The sequence below is a fragment of the Oncorhynchus keta genome, chromosome 9, assembly GCF_023373465.1.
Source record: "Oncorhynchus keta strain PuntledgeMale-10-30-2019 chromosome 9, Oket_V2, whole genome shotgun sequence".
NCBI classification, from domain to species: domain Eukaryota; kingdom Metazoa; phylum Chordata; class Actinopteri; order Salmoniformes; family Salmonidae; genus Oncorhynchus; species Oncorhynchus keta.
Genome location: NC_068429.1, coordinates 39,633,579 through 39,652,840, shown reverse-complemented (window position 1 = coordinate 39,652,840; position 19,262 = coordinate 39,633,579). Strand labels below are relative to the sequence as shown.

Sequence of the window (19,262 nt, the reverse complement as noted above, 5' to 3'; positions counted from 1 at the left end):
CTATCCTAAGATGGTTAGTACATGGCAACTCACTGTTTGTAATTACCTGGACTCCACTTAACTTAATGCTAACACAAAATTGCCCTGATTTCTTCCTAAGAAAGAGGGAGAACTGAGTGTGTGAGCCAGAGATAGAGCCATCTGCGTGATCTCTCCGTGCAATATGCAAATACTGTAAGTGTGGATTCTGATTAGCATACTAATGATATCCTGTTCTGATGATTCTCCGTCCTCATAACCCATTCCACTTGTAATTTCTGTTGTCAAAACTAATAAAGAAATGAGCGACTCAACTGGATTGGAAGTAAAGGTCTAAGGCCAGCCTTGAGAGAGAAGAGTGAACTTGAAAATGTACTGAGCTTGCTGATGTTTTTTTTGTTGGTGCATTTTATTCAGAGATGTGTGCCATGCATGTGGTAGTTAAGAAGTGACTTTGTGGCACAGGTTATTTCATGGAGATTCTACCACTCAGGTGCAGTACGTGTTACTTTAACCCCCCCGCCCGTAAAGAGACTAGAGTCACAGTCAGTCAGTCCTCAATGCTCTCACCTGTCTAGTCATTCCATGCCCAGCTAATCTCGCCTTTGATACTCGGCTAAATAAATAAAAAGTTGATCACACTTGCTTCCTGAACCCATTCAGTTAGCTTCTTGTTTTAATCTCCTTGGTGGTCTGCCTATGTGCGTTTTAAAGATCCACTGCTCGCATTTGCTGCCTCTGCCCCTGTCCCCCCACCTCGCTTCTCTGTCCCTCCGCCTCCATAACCCAGGGAAAGAATTGAAGAGAAGCTCGCCCTTGGCTGCTCAAGTCTTCTGTTTTCCATTTGTCATACATTTCCAGCTTACAGGGGCATTATTTTGTTGAAGTATATAATAGAATACTTTAGCTCTTTCCGAGCGGCACCATTTGTCATGGGACTGTTGCTGTACCAGTCTCTCTTCTATTTCTCCTCTTCTGTTTTCTGTTGAATCCACACCCGGAGTTTAAAAAAAAAAAGCAGCAAAGGGCTGTTATCATCCTCCGATATCTTCATGGCCTGAAACACAGTTTGTTCTGTAAATTCATTGCGTTTGTCACAGTTTGCTTCTACAATGGATATTGCAGCAGCCCAGGACAGAAAAGGCTCTTGGCGATGATGGGGTGATCAGGGACAATAGGAAATGGAGAATACTGTCCCTGGCAGTGTCCTCAGTGTTAGGCTATTTCCATGGCTACAACAAGGAGGGGAAGAGGCGTAGGCGATACTAGAGAACGTTGTAAAATGATGAATCCCCTCCGAACCTCTGATATTAGCCATACGTGGACCCCCTGCCAACAGCCATGTTTTTAATCTAAGTTACTGCAATGTCTGCAGCACTGGTGTTATAGTTAGTTGTTAGAAACCCCTATTAGATTGAGGTTCAAGGCATGAAAAATAGGCCCTAGTTGTTTTTGATCATCCTCTTTTATGTAGCTGGATTTACTAAATCCTTACTTTTCTTTTCTGACTGGTTGGTGTTGATACTGTGGAGGAATCTGTAGAATTGCCTATCCCTTGACGTCTGCTGTTAGTAACTCCGCTCTGTCATTTCAGTAGTGTGTAAAGAAATGACCTTGGGTGGACACTTACGGGAAGCTTAGTGGAGCGTTGAGATGAGACGCTCCCTGTAATGACCGGTTTGCCTCAACCCAGTACCCGGATGTGGCCAAACGCCTTCGGAAGCTGTCCAGTATTCAGGAGGAGGAGATCCAGTCTGTCTACGTGTGAGGAGCAGAGCAGACACGTGCCTGTCTCCCCGGGCACAATGGCATCTCAGTTTACTTCAACAACATGCTGCCATCCTGTCCTTCCAACGGCCCTAGGAACAGTGGGATGTGCTGAGGATGAATGAACCGGGCCTGTCTCAAACCTCACCATTTTTTGCCGTGTCTTAACCATCATCAACATCAAGGCTTGTCATAACCATCACTGCCTCTGTATTCAGGGACTGACTTCGAAGTGACACCCGCCTCCGCATATCGTACCGCAGGGGAAAATGAGAGAGGGGGCGACTAAAATAAATGCTTTATCGGTTTTGGAATTATATCGGCTTTAGCATTACAATGGAGAGCATATCATGTGATTGGGTAGCTCAGGTTCCTGGGTGTCTCTGCGTGACACCAGCTGGACTACGTCATCAGACAAGTGTTTGTTACATTTAGGGTTGTCCCCAACTAAAAAAAATCTTGGTCGACCGAGAGTGGTCCTGTTCTTTTGACCAATCGATTGGTCGAAATGTTTAACCTTATTTTTCCATATATAGACAGGCACACCCTATGTGTTTTAATAAAATCAACTACATATGCACTGAGCGTGTCTGATGCTTTAAGCACACTGTTTGATTAAATTATTAAGACACACAGATGAGTCAAAGACCCCGGAGGTCACATTGTGCTAAAAAAGAATTTACAGCGAATGCCTGTGTGACTGGCGCACATTGCCTCCTCTCCTCCCTACTGCAGCGACAAGGTACCACAGCAAGTGTTTATTGAGCTGTTCGTGCTGAAGCTGCAACATTTCAGCCATTTGTTTCCTGCTTGTTTCTGACTGAAAAACACTGTTACCCAAACATGTAAGCATCACATGCATGTGACCATAATCACATCAATACATTGGTTATAACAAACACGTGACCGCAAAATGGATGCGGAAGACGTGAAAAATAAACTCAAAGCGGTTTGTTTACTGGTTGCTCAGGAGGAAAAGTGGAAGTCAGATCTGTGGAAGACATTTGACTTAGTTGTGGAAAATCCTGGAGATGAAGAAAGAGGAGGGTATTGGAGCAAGCGTTGCGTGATTATTATGTGTGCCAAACAGTTGCTATTACATAACAAAATGTTAGGACCATTTGGAATAGTAAACAACACTAAATATGTCTGTTCTAATGAAAAATAATAAATATGGAGCCTTTATTACAGCAGACTAAAAACAGCAATGCAGTTTATTTATTGTTTAGGCTTCTTATTCAAAGCTCCTCTTGATATTTAATTATGCTTGATTGCATTTCAAAGTAGGAATGTCTCGTATGCTGTGTGATGGCATGAATGAACAAATGATTGATTGATACAGTATATATTGAAATATAGGCCTAAGTAAGTTTGTTTAAGTTTAAGACTGGCCTACAGCTCGGTGGTGGTTATACAAGGCTACAGTACAAAGCCTACTAATGAGAATGACAATACTTATTATTATAATGATAATTGTAACAATAAGAATGAGATCAATAACATGGAGGGTATAAGACTGAGAGATGCTTGCTTATAATGTGTGACAAACGGATGCTGTTAGATTAAATATATTTTTTTCCTGCCTGTTTGGAACAGTGTAAACAACACTAAATAAATTGTAAGTAATACCAGTCTATCAATATATATATTTTTTTAACTAGGCAAGTTAGTTAAGAACAAATTCTTATTTTCAATGACTGCCTCGGAACAGTGGGTTAACTGCTTGTTCAGGGGCAGAATGACAGATTTGTACCTTGTCAGCTCGGGGATTTCAACTTGCAACCTTCCGGTTACTAGTCCAATGCTCCAACCACTAGGCTACCCTGCCGCCCCGGGTGTGTTAAAATATTACAGCATAGCAAAGGCTAAAAACAGCCAAATCTGTTTGCTGTTGCATGATGCTTGGTTCTCACGAATCAGTAGGCAACTAAACAAACACTCAAACAGGCAACAAAGGCAAGCTCGGTCTTATTTCTGTGTATGTATGTATGTATATATATATATATATATATGATTTGTAAAGCCAGGTACATTTAACAGTTAGTCTATTTATTATAGACCTAATTAAGTTGGGGTTTCCTCTCTCCTCAGTTTTATTAGACAATTAGGCACGGGCTGTTTCCTCGTCTTTGCTGCTGCTGCCTCCGCTGCAATGTTCTCAATCCCCATATACAAGTTAACTCTGCTATTATGCACGTAGCAACATAGGGAAAAGAGTCACTTCTACGGCGAACTAAAGAATGTTTCAGAGCCGCGGTCAGCGACCGTAAACAGCGCGGGAGAAAGTGCATTTGTTAATATTAAATCTATTAGTGTTGCAACATTATTTTTTACATAATTTCACAATCACAATACACAATTTCAGTATCACATGTCTTAGAGCGATGGACTGTTCCATCCCCGTGGCCTCAGCAATGGATTAGTCCACTGAGACAGTCGCGAATCAGACTGGTGTCCTGTGCACCATTAAAAAAAAATACAAATAAATTGCGACTGCTCGACTAAAGAGATCTTGGTCGACCAACAGCTTATGGATCCAAACAATTGACCAGTCGACTAAATGGGGTCAGCCCTAGTTACAGTGCATTCGGAAAGTATTGAGACCCCTTCCCCTTTTCCACATTTAGTTACAGTTGAGGTCGGAAGTTTACATACACTTATGTTGGAGTCATTAAAACTAGTTTCTCAACCACTCCAAAAAGTTATTGTTAATAAACTATAGTTTTGGCAAGTCGGTTAGGACATCTACTTTGTGCATGACACCAGTAATTTTTCCAAATATTGTTTACAGACAGATTATTTCACTTATAATTCACTGTATCACAATTCCAGTGGGTCAGAAGTTTACATACACTATGTTGACTGTGCCTTTAAAACAGCTTGGAAAATTCCAGAAAATTATGTCATGGCTTTAAAGCTTCTGATAGGCTAATTGACATCATTCGAGTCAATTGGATGTGTACATGTGGATGTATTTCAAGACCTACCTTCAAACTCAGTGCTTTGCTTGACATCATGGGTAAATCAAAATAAATCATCCAATACCTCAGAAAGAAAATGGTAGACCTCCCACAAGTCTGGTTCATCCTTGGGAGCAATTTCCAAACACCTGAAGGTACCACATTCATCTGTACAAACAATAGTATGCAAGTATAAACACCATGGGACCATGCAGCCGTCACATCGCTCAGGAAGGAGACTTTGGTGCGAAAAGTACAAATCAATCCCAGAACAACAGCAAAGGACCTTGTGAAGATGCTGGAGGATCAGGTACAAAAGTATCTATATCCACAGACATAACCCGAAAGGCCGCTCAGCAAGGAAGAAGCCACTGCTCCAAAACCGCCATAAAAAAAGCCAGACTACAGTTTGCATCTGCACATGGGGACAAAGATCGTACTTTTTGGAGAAATGTCCTCTGGTCTGATGAAACAAAAATAGAACTGTTTGGCCATAATGACCATTGTTATGTTTGGAGGAAAAAGGAGGCTTGCAAGCCAAAAAACACCATCCCAACCGTGAAGCACAGGGGTGGCAGCATCATGTTGTGGGGGTGCATTGCTGCAGGAGGGGCTGGTGCACTTCACGAAATAGATGACATCATGAGGGAGGAAAATTAGGTGGATATATTGAAGCAACATCTCAAGACATCAGTCAGGAAGTTAAAGCTTGGTCACAAATGGGTCTTCCAAATGGACAATGACCCCAAGCATACTTCCAAAGTTGTGGCAAAATGGCTTAAGGACAACAAAGTCAAGGTATTGGAGTGGCAATCATAAAGCCCTGACCTCAATCCTATAGAACATTTGTGGGCAGAACTGAAAAAGCATGTGAGAGCAAGGAGGCCTACAAACCTGACTCAGTTACACCAGCTCTGTCAGGAGGAATGGGCCAAAATTCACCCAATTTATTGTGTGAAGCTTGTGGAAAGCTACCTGAAATGTTTGACCCAAGTTATACAATTTAAAGGCAATGCTACCAAATACTAATTGAGTGTATGTAAACTTCTGACCCACTGGGAATGTGATGAAAGAAATCAAAGCTGAAATAAATCATCCTCTCTACTATTATTCGGACATTTCACATGCTTAAAATAAAGTGGTGATCCTAACTGACATAAGACAGGGAATTTTTACTAGGATTAACTGTCAGGAATTGTGAAAAACTGACTAATTGTATTTGGCTACGGTGTGTATAAACCTCTGACTTCAACTGTTCGTTACAGCCTTATTCTAAAATGTAATTCAATTGTTTTCTCCACTTCATCAATCAACACACAATACCCCGTAATGACAAAGCAAAAAATGTTGAAAAAATAAAATACTGAAATATCACATTTACATAAGTATTCAGACCCTTTACTCAGTACTTTGTTGAAGCACCTTTGGCAGCGATTCCAGCATAGAGTCTTCTTGGGTATGATGCGATAAGCTTGGCACACCTGTATTTGGAGAGTTTCTCCCATTCTTCTCTCCAGATCCTCTCAAGCTCAGGTTGAATGGGGAGCGTTGCTGCACAGCTATTTTCAGATCTCTCCAGAGATGTTATATCGGGTCCAAGTCCAGGCTCTGCCTGGGTCACTCAAAGACATTCAGAGACTTGTCCCGAAGCCACTTCTGCGTTGGCTTGGCTGTATGCTTAGGGTCATTGTCCTGTTGGAAGGTGAACCTTCGCCCCAGTCTGAGGTCCTGAGCGCTCTGGAGCAGGTTTTCATCAGGAATCTCTCTGTACTTTGCTCCGTTCACCTTTGCCTCGATCCTGACTAGTATCCCAGTCCCTGCCACCAAAACACATCCCCACAGCATGATGCTTTCACCACCATGCTTCACTGTAACTATGGTGCCAGGATTCCCCCAGATGTGACGCTTGGCATTCAGGTCAAAGAGTTCAATCTTGGTTTCATCAGACCAGAGAATCTTGTTTCTCATGGTCTTGTAGGTGCCTTGTTTTTTTTTTTAGCAAACTCCAAGCGGGCTGTCATGTGTCTTTTTACTGAGGAGTGGCTTTCCGTCTGGCCACTCTACCATAAAGACCTGATTGTTAAGATAGTTGTCCTTCTGGAAGGTTCTGCCATCTCCACAGAGGAACTCTACACCTCTGTCAGAGTGACCATCGGGGTCTTGGTCATCTCCCTGGCCAAGGCCCTTCTCCCCCGATTGCTCAGTTTGGCCAGGCGGCCAGCTCCAGGAAGATTTCTGGTGTTTCCAAACTTCTTCCATTTAGAATGATGCTGGCCACTGTGTTCTTGGGCACCTTCAATGCTGCAGAAATGTTTTGGTATCTTTCCCCAGATCTGTGCCTTGTCACAAACCTCTCACAGAGCTCTACGGACAATTCCTTAGACCTCATGGCTTGGTTTGTCCTCTGACATGCACTGTCAACTGTGGGACCTTGTATCGACAGCTGTGTGCTTTTCCAAATAATCGCCAATCAATTGAATTTACCACAGATGGACTCCAATCAAGTTGTAGAAACATCTCAAGGATGATCAATGGGAACAGGGTACACCTGAGCTTAACTTCGAGTCTCATAGCAAAGGGGCTGAATACTTATGTAAATAAGGTCTGTTTTTTTGTTTTAATACATTCACTAACATTTCTAAAAACCTGTTCACTTTGTCATAATGGGTATTGTGTGTAGATTGCTGCTGATTTTTATTTATATAATCCATTTTAGAATGAGGCTTTAACAAAATGTGGATAAAGATAAGGGGTCTGAAAACTTCTTGAAGGCACATTACATTAGTGTTCTCTCACAGAGCTGATTCCGTTTAGCCTAATCCGTTAACCATCTGGTTCACACCGTCCTATAAGAGATGTTTGTGAGGTGATCATTTCTCTGATGGCACTTATGCTTCATCCTTTAATAGTCATGATTAGCTGGTGATTGCCTGTGTAATTAAGGGTAATTATTGGGCATAGGGCATCCCACCTCTTCACCCATCAGCCTATACTGTAACCAGTGCCTGGTGTTACACTGGTCCACATTTAACCAGAAGAGAGAAACCAGTCTCAGGTCTTTGGTCCTCCACATTCTGCAGAACAAGTTGTGTCATAGACCAAAGGTAGGATTAGCATCCAGTAGATTAGTCTGGATGGCCTTAGTCTGTAGTAGAATATCCAGCCAGGAAGGGGTTAATGCTGTCTAACACTCCTAAGTGTAAGTGTTCTGCTACTGGCTCTGTCAGGCCAAGATGGGTAGGTAAGCTCCATTGTGTTGACCCAGTCTGCTGTAGCGAGGCTCCGGTATTACTAGTTAATGCTCCTCTGTGCTTCCTTGTCCTGGATATGGAGGCCCAAGTACGTTTCCTGAGCCACCCACGCATTAAAGGTTTTACTCCGAGAGCCTTCGGGGGAGAGAGCAGAGCAGTCCAAAACACTGCTGGGTCATAGAGACGGGTCATGGAGAGGAAGATCACGTCATTACCTCCCCGTCTGAGAGGACTGATAGCCAGCCAGGTTCAATGATCATACGTGCAAATGTGCATTGTGCAATGTGACGAATACTGATGGGAGTCAAGCTTGTGGCTGGATGTTGACAGCTGTTTTCCCTTGTGGTGAACTGAAAGAGCAGCCGACGTCCCAAATGCATGACGATCATCAGCTCATGCAGATTGGAATGCCCACTCCTGAATCTGTCGCCGGTTTTAACGTCAAATGTGACAACCACCATCAATACCTGTGGAGGGAGTAGGAATTCGAAACACCGGCCAGGTATTCATACTGCTGCCTGTGATTCACATCAAAGCTGACAGGAGTGTGCCACTTAACTCGGTCTGCAATGAAGCAACTCTTCAAAAGCATCATTTGAAAAGGCGTCTCTGTAACACCAGCCGCCCTCTTTACGCTATCCTGCCTCCAACAGAAGCTTTCATTTGGAAGTTTGTAGTAACAGTGTGTGTGTGGTGTGTACGAGAGAGAGGGGTGCGATTTTGTGTGTATGTGCGAGAGAGACTCCGTGGGTGGGTCTGAAGATGATGGAGAGCTCAGGAGTGCAGGACGTTATTAACGCGGCACGGCTCGATGCGGCAGCTCGCTGGAGAGCATTATCAAAATGCCTTCTGAAAAACCAATCACTTACTCCACCACACATGTGCAGTGCAGCCATGAGAGTCCCCCCTCAATTGTTTCACTGACCTTTCTGGTTTCTCCTCTTTTTATCCCCTCTTTCTCCTTTTTATGTATTCCTCATTCGTACTAGTTCTGTGAGAGAGGGCTCTACAGTGCTACGATTTTGGTCGCATATGCTCCTAAATATTTTACTGTGCTACCTGGAATTTTAATTTAGGAGCACCGGTGCCCCTAGGAACAAATTTCAGCATAGATGCCTGAGTGTGGTACAGAGAGGGCTAATGTTGCGTTATGTGCTGCAGGACCTAACTGAGACAGGGTCCTTAATATATGGAGTGTTTTGGCTTGTTTGAACCATCTGCGAAAGCAGCCCGGCAGGCAAATGTAGTGGTGTTTTTTTTTTCGTGGTTCATGGCATAGATATTGAGTTGGTAACACCACTACTGTACAAAGTCTTTCATCTTTATCTCACTGAGCTGCTTTCTAGGCCCATAGTTTCCAATTAGCGTACTCTGTACCAGGGGAAGACTGTACCCTTCTCAGTTCTTTCTGTGTAGGCTACTGTGTATAGACTTGACTGTTAGCCTCTCGTTGTACACACACACACGTTATTCCATTAAGATTATATCAGAACTACTGGCAGAATGTCCACCTACACTCTGCTATCATGTTGGCAGGGGTAATATTTACTTGACAATATCGCCTGGCTCGAACGTAAAAAAGATCTATTGCTGGTGTGAGGGCTCGGATTGGACTGGGAATAGAGTCTGCGGCCAATGCTGGGTGAGTGTTTCTTTTCAACCCAATTAACACTAGCAGCTTTTGTGAGTTTGCTACTCAGGGATTCTGAGCTTCTTTTGAGCCTCGTGTGGTTTAGATCGTTCACCGTTATCGTGCCGCAGCCGCCTCAAGGTTTGAAAGATCAGTTGCATGGCGTATGTGATTTCTAAAATGTTCTTGATCCATGTTTTGACCGTATATAAATGTAGGCCGCCTGCTCGGCTGTCCTTCCTGACTCTGTGTTTTGTCTGAGTCTAGCTGTAATGGGAATAGAAGGTGGCAGTGAAGTACCACCCACGCGCCTGCCACAGCTAACTACAACATCAAAGACCTAACGATTAGGGAGTCACTCTGTAGCCCCCATCAAAGGCGCTTGTTAAGATGTTCATCATATTTCTGGATGAAAGCAGCATGCTAAGACGGCTCCCAATTTTGGTGTGTAAAGACTGTCTGTACTATGGGAAAACAGACTGTTTAAATATGTGCTTAATATTAAGTACATTTTCTGAACATTTGTCAACTATCGGCTCATGAAAAGGGGCACCCAATAGAAATAGCCTGCTGTAAGGTTTCAGGAAGATACCTGCACGGTGGTGGTGTTTGTGTTTACGTAGTCGCTAGCCTGGAATATATGGAGGTCAGAAGGACACAGAGGTGTACATGTAGTGTGCTGCTTTATGTCTGGAGAATGGGCAGGGCACCCATCCCCCCCGGGACCTGGGCTGTGTTATGCATCATTACCACAGAGTGGCTTGGGATAGGGGCCGGGGCAGGGCCGTATATCTCCCCCAGCAGTTAGCCGTCAGCAGGGCGGAGGAGGGGAGTGGAGAGGCCTAATGTATTATCGATCCAGGGAAAGAGTGGGCTATCCTCCGCTCTCTGTTTGCCAACATTTGTGTTCGCCTGCCTCCCCTTGGACCGGGCTGTCTACTCTACCGTATCCCCTGGAACAGGACATGAAGACAAAGTCACCCTCCCTCCCTCCCTGGCTGGTGGTGTGTCCCCAGGGTTAAGCCTGTCGATGCATGGTTATCTCAGCGGAGAGAGAGATTCTCTGTAAGTTGGTTCGCTCAGGAAAGCGCAGTGCCTCGGCCAAACCTCACACTCTACCAATTTTATGGTAGTTATAGCATGCACTGCCGCCATGGCAACAGCTGACAGCTAGCAGTCACTGTTGGCATGGTTACAGGTTACAATTCTGTGAAAAGAGAGAGAGAGGGGGCTAAGGAAATAGGAGAGAAAATGGGACAAAGGACTGGAGCTGATGAAAGTAATGGCAAAGGAAGGAATCACAGCTTTGCGACATACTCCCACCCCTGCCGCTCTCCTGCCTGCTACTCTGTATATGCTCGGGTTGCCTGGCAGTCTGCTTTTAGATTTTAAAAACACAATGTATTTTATTCAATTTTACCTTAGTGCCGATTTCATAAAGTACCGACTGGCTATCCAGCTAAGTTTGGAAGTCTGCTATGACCCTGTTTAGTCTAATGGAATAGTGTGTCATACAATCTCTGGTGTAATTGAAGACTGAATATACACTGAGTGTACAAAACATTCAGAACACTTTCCTTATATTGAGTTGCACTCAGAAGAGCCTTAATTGGTCAGGGAATGGACTCTACAAGCAGTAGCGGTGTGTGGGTAAAATCACAGGGGAAGCCAAGACCAAAAATAAGCCAAATTACACCTTGTGTAGTGATGATTACCTTGTTTGCTCTATAATGTTAGTTCATATGCCTTGCAACCTCTGTCCGGTGAAGTCCACGACGCATATTGCTTGTAACAAACCGTTACGTGACCTACAGAATGGTGAGAGGGTGTTAATGTTTCCAACATTTTCAGGCCACTAAACAACTATTGATTTAGATCCACGGAGAGTTGACGCAAAGAAAACAGGAGCTGCCTCCACAGTGACAACTAAACATACCAAAAAGTCCAATCAACGTTAGCTAAATATCATGTGGTTGACCATGGTTCTGATTTGTGTGTGCGTTCGTGCAAGTAGAATAAACATGTTGACTCACCCTACCTGTAGAGAAACGCCAATGCCATCCTCTCATTCATGTTGACGAAACGGTCTATGACTGTCATACAGTACACACTTTTATTTGTTGTTCTAGGCTACCTGGCAAAATTCTTGCTCGCTAGCCTAACTTCCTTTCATGGGCAACGTTAAATAGTTAATATTAGCCTTCTACTACTATTAGTCTTCTACTAGCTAAATATTGAACTTCCGTCCTCTCAGACCAGGGGCACAATGGATGAATTTATGGTTGGATCAGAATTGCCATTGTAATCGTTGGCCAGTATGAAGAATTAAGTAAAACCAGAAGTCCAAATCCTTATCTCCATCCATGGCTAATTTAGGAAAGGGACGATTTTAGCTAGCTAGCCAGCCACCAGGGGATAACAACACAACGAGATGCATCAATTCAAGTTATTTTTGTCAATGACGTATTTCTCTTGATGTGATGTGATAGGAGTGAAGCCAAATCCAAACTGGCTTCTCTTGACAGTTGCGCTTACTCAGTTTACATCAATGCAGATTGGATATTATTTAATACTTTTTTAAAAATGTTATCAAGGGAGGCCAAATACTCGCTGGCTTCCCTTGCATTTAATGCCATGGGCGGCAACAATGTCAGTCTTTATGACCAGACAGCATCAGATAGATGGCCTACACATACAGAGACAGAGTGGAGCTGTTTCGCTCGCACCGGATACTTTCTCCGGTGAGATACATTCAGCCTCTTGCAAATCGAAGGAGAATTATGAAATACAGAGGCTTAAGATAAATTCTCATTTATTTTGTTTCTTAGACATTTTTGGGGTTATCGACGTAAGCTCATTATCGAGTAAGCATACACTGATTTAAAACACCTGGTTTTCTGAGCAATCATTCAAATTATTAGGACACGTTAACCCCTTAATCAGTCTTATAGCAGTGTATTTCGCACGAGCAGCTTCCTTTTGTCCGAGTGAAGTGAGTTTGGAGAAACTGAAAGTATGCATCATATAAATAGTTTTCACATACAAACTGTGTATGTCCGAACTCAGAACCAAATATGCGCAACAAAAATAACATGGTCGCTCTGGTGGAACGTTTATTTGGATTACCGATTTTCTCCATTTCAGAGTCCCGTCACGTAAATGATTTGATATGTGTCCATGTAAAAAAGATTATTAGGGAAATCGTTGATATAATCAAACTATTAAATCAATCTGATTATTCACAATTGTATTATTGTGTGGATGTATCTGTACTCATTGTGTATTGGAGATGAAGAGGGCTACATTAACTGCCAAGTAACAGTTCAAAGAACAATGCAATATAGTACACACAGACATGTACTCTAACACTTCACCCTCCTGAACCTGCTCTCTTTCTCCCCCTCTCTCCCTTTATCTGACTCACTATAGTACATATCTCCAAGGGCTGGGAGACAATAGGTTAATCCTGCCACATCCGTTTTCACTCATTCGCTCGCTCTCTCTCTCTCTCTCTCTCATATTCTCTCCGACAAGCAGCTCAGCTTTGCCTTGCCCTCTCCATGTCCACCGGGAAATGAAACAGTGCTTTATTCCATCACAGATGTTCCCTTACAAATACTTAAGATTTGGTTAGAAGATGAAAACTCTACGTTTTCGCGTCGGGCCTCCGAGACAATATGCCCCAGCATGCAATTCCTCTATCTGTATGACTTCAGTACGTCATGTTCCAAATCAAAACTGTTGTATGATTTCATATCCGCGGGGACAGTACGTTATTAGAGGTGGGGACAGGGTAATGAGTTGTGTAGTAGTTGACTAGACTGTCTGGAAGGTCATGATGACTCTCGAAAGTGGAGGCCGGATTGTAATAATTTCCAGTCAGTTGTTTAACAGTGAACAGCTTTGTGTCTGAAAGCAGATGGAACATTACCCGGTCTTGTCAATGAGCCATGTAAGCGATTGCAGAGGGGGAGAGAGCGGAAGCAGTACTTAGTTATTTTTAACAACAGGGTTTGTTATTGTGTCCTTAAGTGTTTTTTTAGAGCTGCAGTGTTTGATTGTACTGTATAAAGCCGGTGGGATGCTCTAGCTATCAGTAGACTGACTCGCCCTCCTCCCTACCTCCCCCTCTCTCCCCTCATCCCCGCCCCTCCGGGTTGACAGATTGACGGGCGGAGCCTAAGCGATTGAGCCCAACCTCGGCTACAACTGTCGCCATGGTGATGCAGCCCTGTGATGCATTGAATTTGCAATATTCCTGGGTTAGACACAGCCTAATAAAAACAGACTGGCAGACAAGGGAAAACTGTTAATGAAAAATGCAGTGAAAGAAGGCTCTTTGTCAGCATGGTGTGTGAATCATATCAACATTTTAGAGAATAGTGGCATGTAACTGGGATAAATAGCCTAGTCTTATCATTGGTCTAGCCGGTGGTATGGGATGCATATAAAATACGGAAACAAAAAATGACCTTTTGCAGGTATTTTGGTGTTTATGTTGTGGTTTGCTTTATGTCGGGCATATACGGTGCATTCAGAAAGCATTCAGACCCCTGGACTTTTTCCACATTTTGTTACTTTACAATGACATTGTTCTCTCCCTCTGATCAATCTACACACGCTATACACACGTTAACGAAGCAAAAACAGGTTTTTAGAAATTGACATTCAATAAATAAATAAAACTGAAAATACCTTATTTACATACGTATTCAGACCCTTTGCTATGAGATGCGATAATTGAGCTCAGATGCATCCTGTTTTCGTTGATCATCCTTGAGATGTTTCTATAACTGGATTGGAGTCCACCTGTGGTAAATTGTTGATTGGACATTATTTGGAAAGGCACACTCCTATCTATATAAGGTTCCACAGTTGACAGTGCATGTCGGAGCAAAAACCAAGCCATGAGGTAGACGGAATTGTCCGTAGAGCTCCGAGAGGATTGTATCGAGGCACAGATCTGGGGATGGGTTCCAAAATAATTCTGCAGCTTTGAAGGTCCCCAAAAAAAGTGTCCTCCATCATTCTTAAATGGAAGTAGTTTGGAATCACCAAGACTCTTCTTTAAGCTGGCTGCTCAGGCAAACTGAGCAATCGGGTGAGAAGGGCCTAGGTTAGGAAGGTGACCAAGAACCCGATGGTCACTCTGACAGAGCTCCAGAGTTCCTCTGTGGAGATGGGAGAACCTTCCAGAAGGACAACCATCTCTGCAGCACTCCACCAATCAGCTGTTTATGGTAGAGGCGGTCAGACGGAAGCCACTCATCAGTAAAAGGCATATGACAGCCCGTTTGGGGTTTACCGAAAGGCACCTAAAGGATTCTGATCATGAGAAACAAGATTCTCTGGTCTGATGAAACCACGATTGAACTCCTTGGCCTGAATTAGATGTTTTTCAGCGGCAGGGGAGACTAGTCAGGATTGAGGGAAAGATGAACGGAGCAAAGTACATAGAGATCCTTGATGAAAAGCTGCTCCAGAGCGCTCAGGACCTCAGACTGGGGCGAAGGTTCCCCTTCCAACAGGACAACAGCCCTAAGCACACAGCCAAGACAACGCAGGAGTGGCTTCGGGGCAAGTCTCTGAATGTCCTTGAGTGGATCAGCCAGAGCCCGAACTTGAACCCGATATATCATCTCTGGAGAGACCTGAAAATAGCTGTGCAGCAACACTCCCCTTCCAACCTGACAGAGCTTGAGAGGATCTGCAGAGAAGAACGGGAGAAACTCCCCAAATGCAGGTGTGCCAAGTTTGTAGCTTCATACCCAAGAAGACTCGGGGCTGTAATCGCTGCCAAAGGTGCTTCAACAAAGTTATGAGTGAAGGGTCTGAATACTTATGTAAATGTGATATTTCATATATATATTTTTAAATGTGCTAATATTCAGAAATGCCTGTTTTTGCTTTGTCATTACGGGGTATTGTGTGTCGATTTGAGGGATAAAAAAAAAGATTTAATACATTTTAGAATATGGCTGTAACGTCACATAATGTGGAAAAAGTCAAAGGGTCTGTATGCCCTCTGAATGTACTGTACAGTGGTTTATTTTTTCACTGTAAAATCAGCAATCAAGACGTGCATGGTACTGGTTTCTCCTGAGGTGCTAGTTCTGAAGTCTTACAATGGCTTTTTTGGTTCTATAGCGGTCTTGTATTTAGACCCACAGTATGGCTGTAAATCGCTTTGGATAAAAGTGTCTGCTAAATAGCATAGAAATAAAAGCATATGACTCACAGCTGTCACATTGGAGAGGCCCAGTATTGCATCCTGTCCTAAATAACACACAACAGCTCTGCTCTGCCATGTGTTGGCTGAATCATCCTCCCAGTCAAATCAAATCAAATGTATTTATATAGCCCTTCGTACATCAGCTGATATCTCAAAGTGCTGTACAGAAACCCAGCCTAAAACCCCAAACAGCAAGCAATGCAGGTGTAGAAGCACGGTGGCTAGGAAAAACTCCCTAGAAAGGCCAAAACCTAGGAAGAAACCTAGAGAGGAACCAGGCTATGTGGGGTGGCCCGTCCTCTTCTGGCTGTGCCGGGTGGAGATTATAACAGAACATGGCCAAGATGTTCAAATGTTCATAAATGACCAGCATGGTCGAATAATAATAAGGCAGAACAGTTGAAACTGGAGCAGCAGCACGGTCAGGTGGACTGGGGACAGCAAGGAGTCATCATGTTAGGTAGTCCTGGGGCATGGTCCTAGGGCTCAGGTCCTCTGAGAGAGAGAGAGAGAGAGAGAGAAAGAAAGAGAGAATTAGAGAGAGCATATGTGGGGTGGCCAGTCCTCTTCTGGCTGTGCCGGGTGGAGATAATAACAGAACATGGCCAAGATGTTCAAATGTTCATAAATGACCAGCATGGTCGAATAATAATAAGGCAGAACAGTTGAAACTGGAGCAGCAGCACGGTCAGGTGGACTGGGGACAGCAAGGAGTCATCATGTCAGGTAGTCCTGGGGCATGGTCCTGGGGGCTCAGGTCCTCAGAGAGAAAGAAAGAGAGAATTAGAGAGAGCATATGTGGGGTGGCCAGTCCTCTTCTGGCTGTGCCGGGTGGAGATTATAACAGAACATGGCCAAGATGTTCAAATGTTCATAAATGACCAGCATGGTCGAATAATAAGGCAGAACAGTTGAAACTGGAGCAGCTGCACGGCCAGGTGGACAGGGGACAGCAAGGAGTCATCATGTCAGGTAGTCTTGGGGCATGGTCCTTGGGCTCAGGTCCTCCGAGAGAGAGAAAGAAAGAGAGAAGGAGAGAATTAGAGAACGCACGCTTAGATTCACACAGGATGCCGAATAGGACAGGAGAAGTACTCCAGATATAACAAACTGACCCTAGCCCCCCGACACATAAACTACTGCAGCATAAATACTGGAGGCTGAGACAGGAGGGGTCAGGAGACACTGTGGCCCCATCCAGGCCTGCTCATGTAGCGTTATCTATCTGGAGGTGGAACAGAACAGGGCTGACTGGTGCCCCATGACGCCAGGCCCAACCCTTCCTGTGGCCAGATGGGGACAGAGAAGACAGGATGATGAACAGCCCTGTCGCCTCCCTCCAGATTCTGTTCAAATGTCCTGTAAATGTTATGGTTGCTAATGCCTGTCACCTGCACCTCCCACCCGACCAACTGTCCCTGAAAGTTCTCGTGCAGTCACGCGGTTCTCCACAACTTGTTCAAAGAATAATAAAAGCATAGGCCGAGTGAACAGCTGAAAACACAGGGAAGAATCAAATGGGTTCTACGGAACTTCTACCAGCTTGGAATACCAACATGATGCTTTCATATCATTTTTTGTGTTTTCTGTTTTTGTTTTCCTTTTTTTTGTTTTGTTTTATTTGTGATTCTGCCGACATTGTCTCTCAGTCAACAACCCAAAAAATGCTGGTAAGTTATTTTCAAACAGCTGTAAGATGATGCACTCCTTTTGATTTCTGTTTGGGGTTCTTGGATTATGGTTTTATCAGTTAAGATGCCTCTTGTGCACATTGGAACCTTGGCCTTTTTGTTGGTCATATTTCATCCACCCACCAATGCTCCTGCTGTGTCCTGGGTTAAGGTTATGATTTGCGGTGGAGGTGAGTTTGGGGCAGGATAAAGAACCCTGGGATACGAACCATCTCTAAGAGGTGTTCCTGATTCCACCTTACTTCCCCTCCCCTGTCTGCAACTGCTACTGTAATGCCTTACTGTGACACCCTGCCCATTCCATAGCTTGAATCACACATTTGAATATCGTTCTTGACTCGGTTTGTTGTCTACTTTGCTGTTGTTTTTATCATGTGCACGTGATGAAAGCTTGTTTCTTGCATCTTGGTAATATTGTCCAGACCAAATAAGAGTTGTAAATGATCTATGGGTAGACAATTTACACAGTTCCTTAATTGTGTAATTAGTGGAATGCAGGAAACAATGACAAATTGTCAGTGTTTGTTGTTGTGCACGCCTCATTGGCACATTTTCTCTTTATTTGGTTCACTATTCTCCAGTCACATACTTGTTCCTCACCTAGAAAGTATATATGAAGGGGGATGGGGTCCTCTCTTTTTCCTGCTTTCTGTTTATTCACTGTCTGGATGTTACCATTTATTTTGTCTCTGATACCCACTCAATGCACGGGCGCTAGGCTAACTCCTGTCTCTGTGAATGACGTTGATGCTACGCTGCTCATCTCTTTGTTCTGTTGATGGAACGACCTTGATGCTGCCTTTTCCTTTGGGTTCCTCCTTCAGGTTGTTGTTTTGTCTGTGTTGTCTTGCCACTGCCTCTTCGCAACAAACGTCGCTAAGTCATTTCCACAACTTACTGGACTCACAGCTGTAGGACAGTCCACAACAAAACATGCAAATCAATGTGTTCCCTGTGTTGTTAAAGCAGCCATTGTTCTAGCGCTTCCCTACTTGGCTGTTGACTCAGCAGCGTAGAGCATTCTGCTCAAGGCTGAAACAGCTGAGAGAGGCTTTCACATGGCTGCTCTGAAGGAAGACATTGATTCACATTTTTGATCCAGCTTGAATCTGCAGTTTCCTAATTGCACTAATTGTTTTCAATGAGGTGAAGTAATCTATTTGACGATTCAGTGGGAGGACAGAATCTGTGAGATGAGATGCACTTCATTTAGGTTACACACACACACACAGAGATAAGTTAAGATAAGTTAAGATATAAAAGCAGTCACACTATAGCCCAGGCTAGCCCACCAGGTTTTCACCTGATATAAAGCATTAACTATAGTGACCTAAAGAATATTGTCCTCCCAGATCAGCTCTTTATGTTGCCGACTCCGGTTCAGAGTTAATTGCGCTTCTGTTTCCGCGAACTCTGACCTCCGGATAAACATTCCATCCTGAGTCCTCTCCTCCCTCTTTGGGACCTCACATCAACTTCTCTCCCCAGACAGACACGCTCATAGGCTAGCACTAAGGTGCATTGTTATCGTGCTTTAGGTGCTGTAATGCGCATCGTGCTCCTGCCCAGTAGGAGGTATTTTCTGTGGTTTAGAAAGTGTACTCTCAGATGTCCTTGTCTTGTTCTGATCATTCTCTCTCTCTCTCTCTCTCTCTCTCTCTCTCTCTCTCTGTCTCTCTCTCTCTGTCTCTCTGTCTCTCTCTCTCTCTGTCTCTCTGTCTCTCTGTCTCTGTCTCTCTCTGTCTCTCTCCC

General features: G+C 43.9%; 1 protein-coding gene across 1 annotated transcript in view; it reads left to right on the top strand.

The window, feature by feature from the left end:
- Positions 1 to 19,262, top strand: part of LOC118387759 (poly [ADP-ribose] polymerase tankyrase-1-like) — a 115,668-nt gene that overhangs the window by 74,584 nt on the left and 21,822 nt on the right. The gene's annotated exons all lie outside the window — the stretch shown is intronic.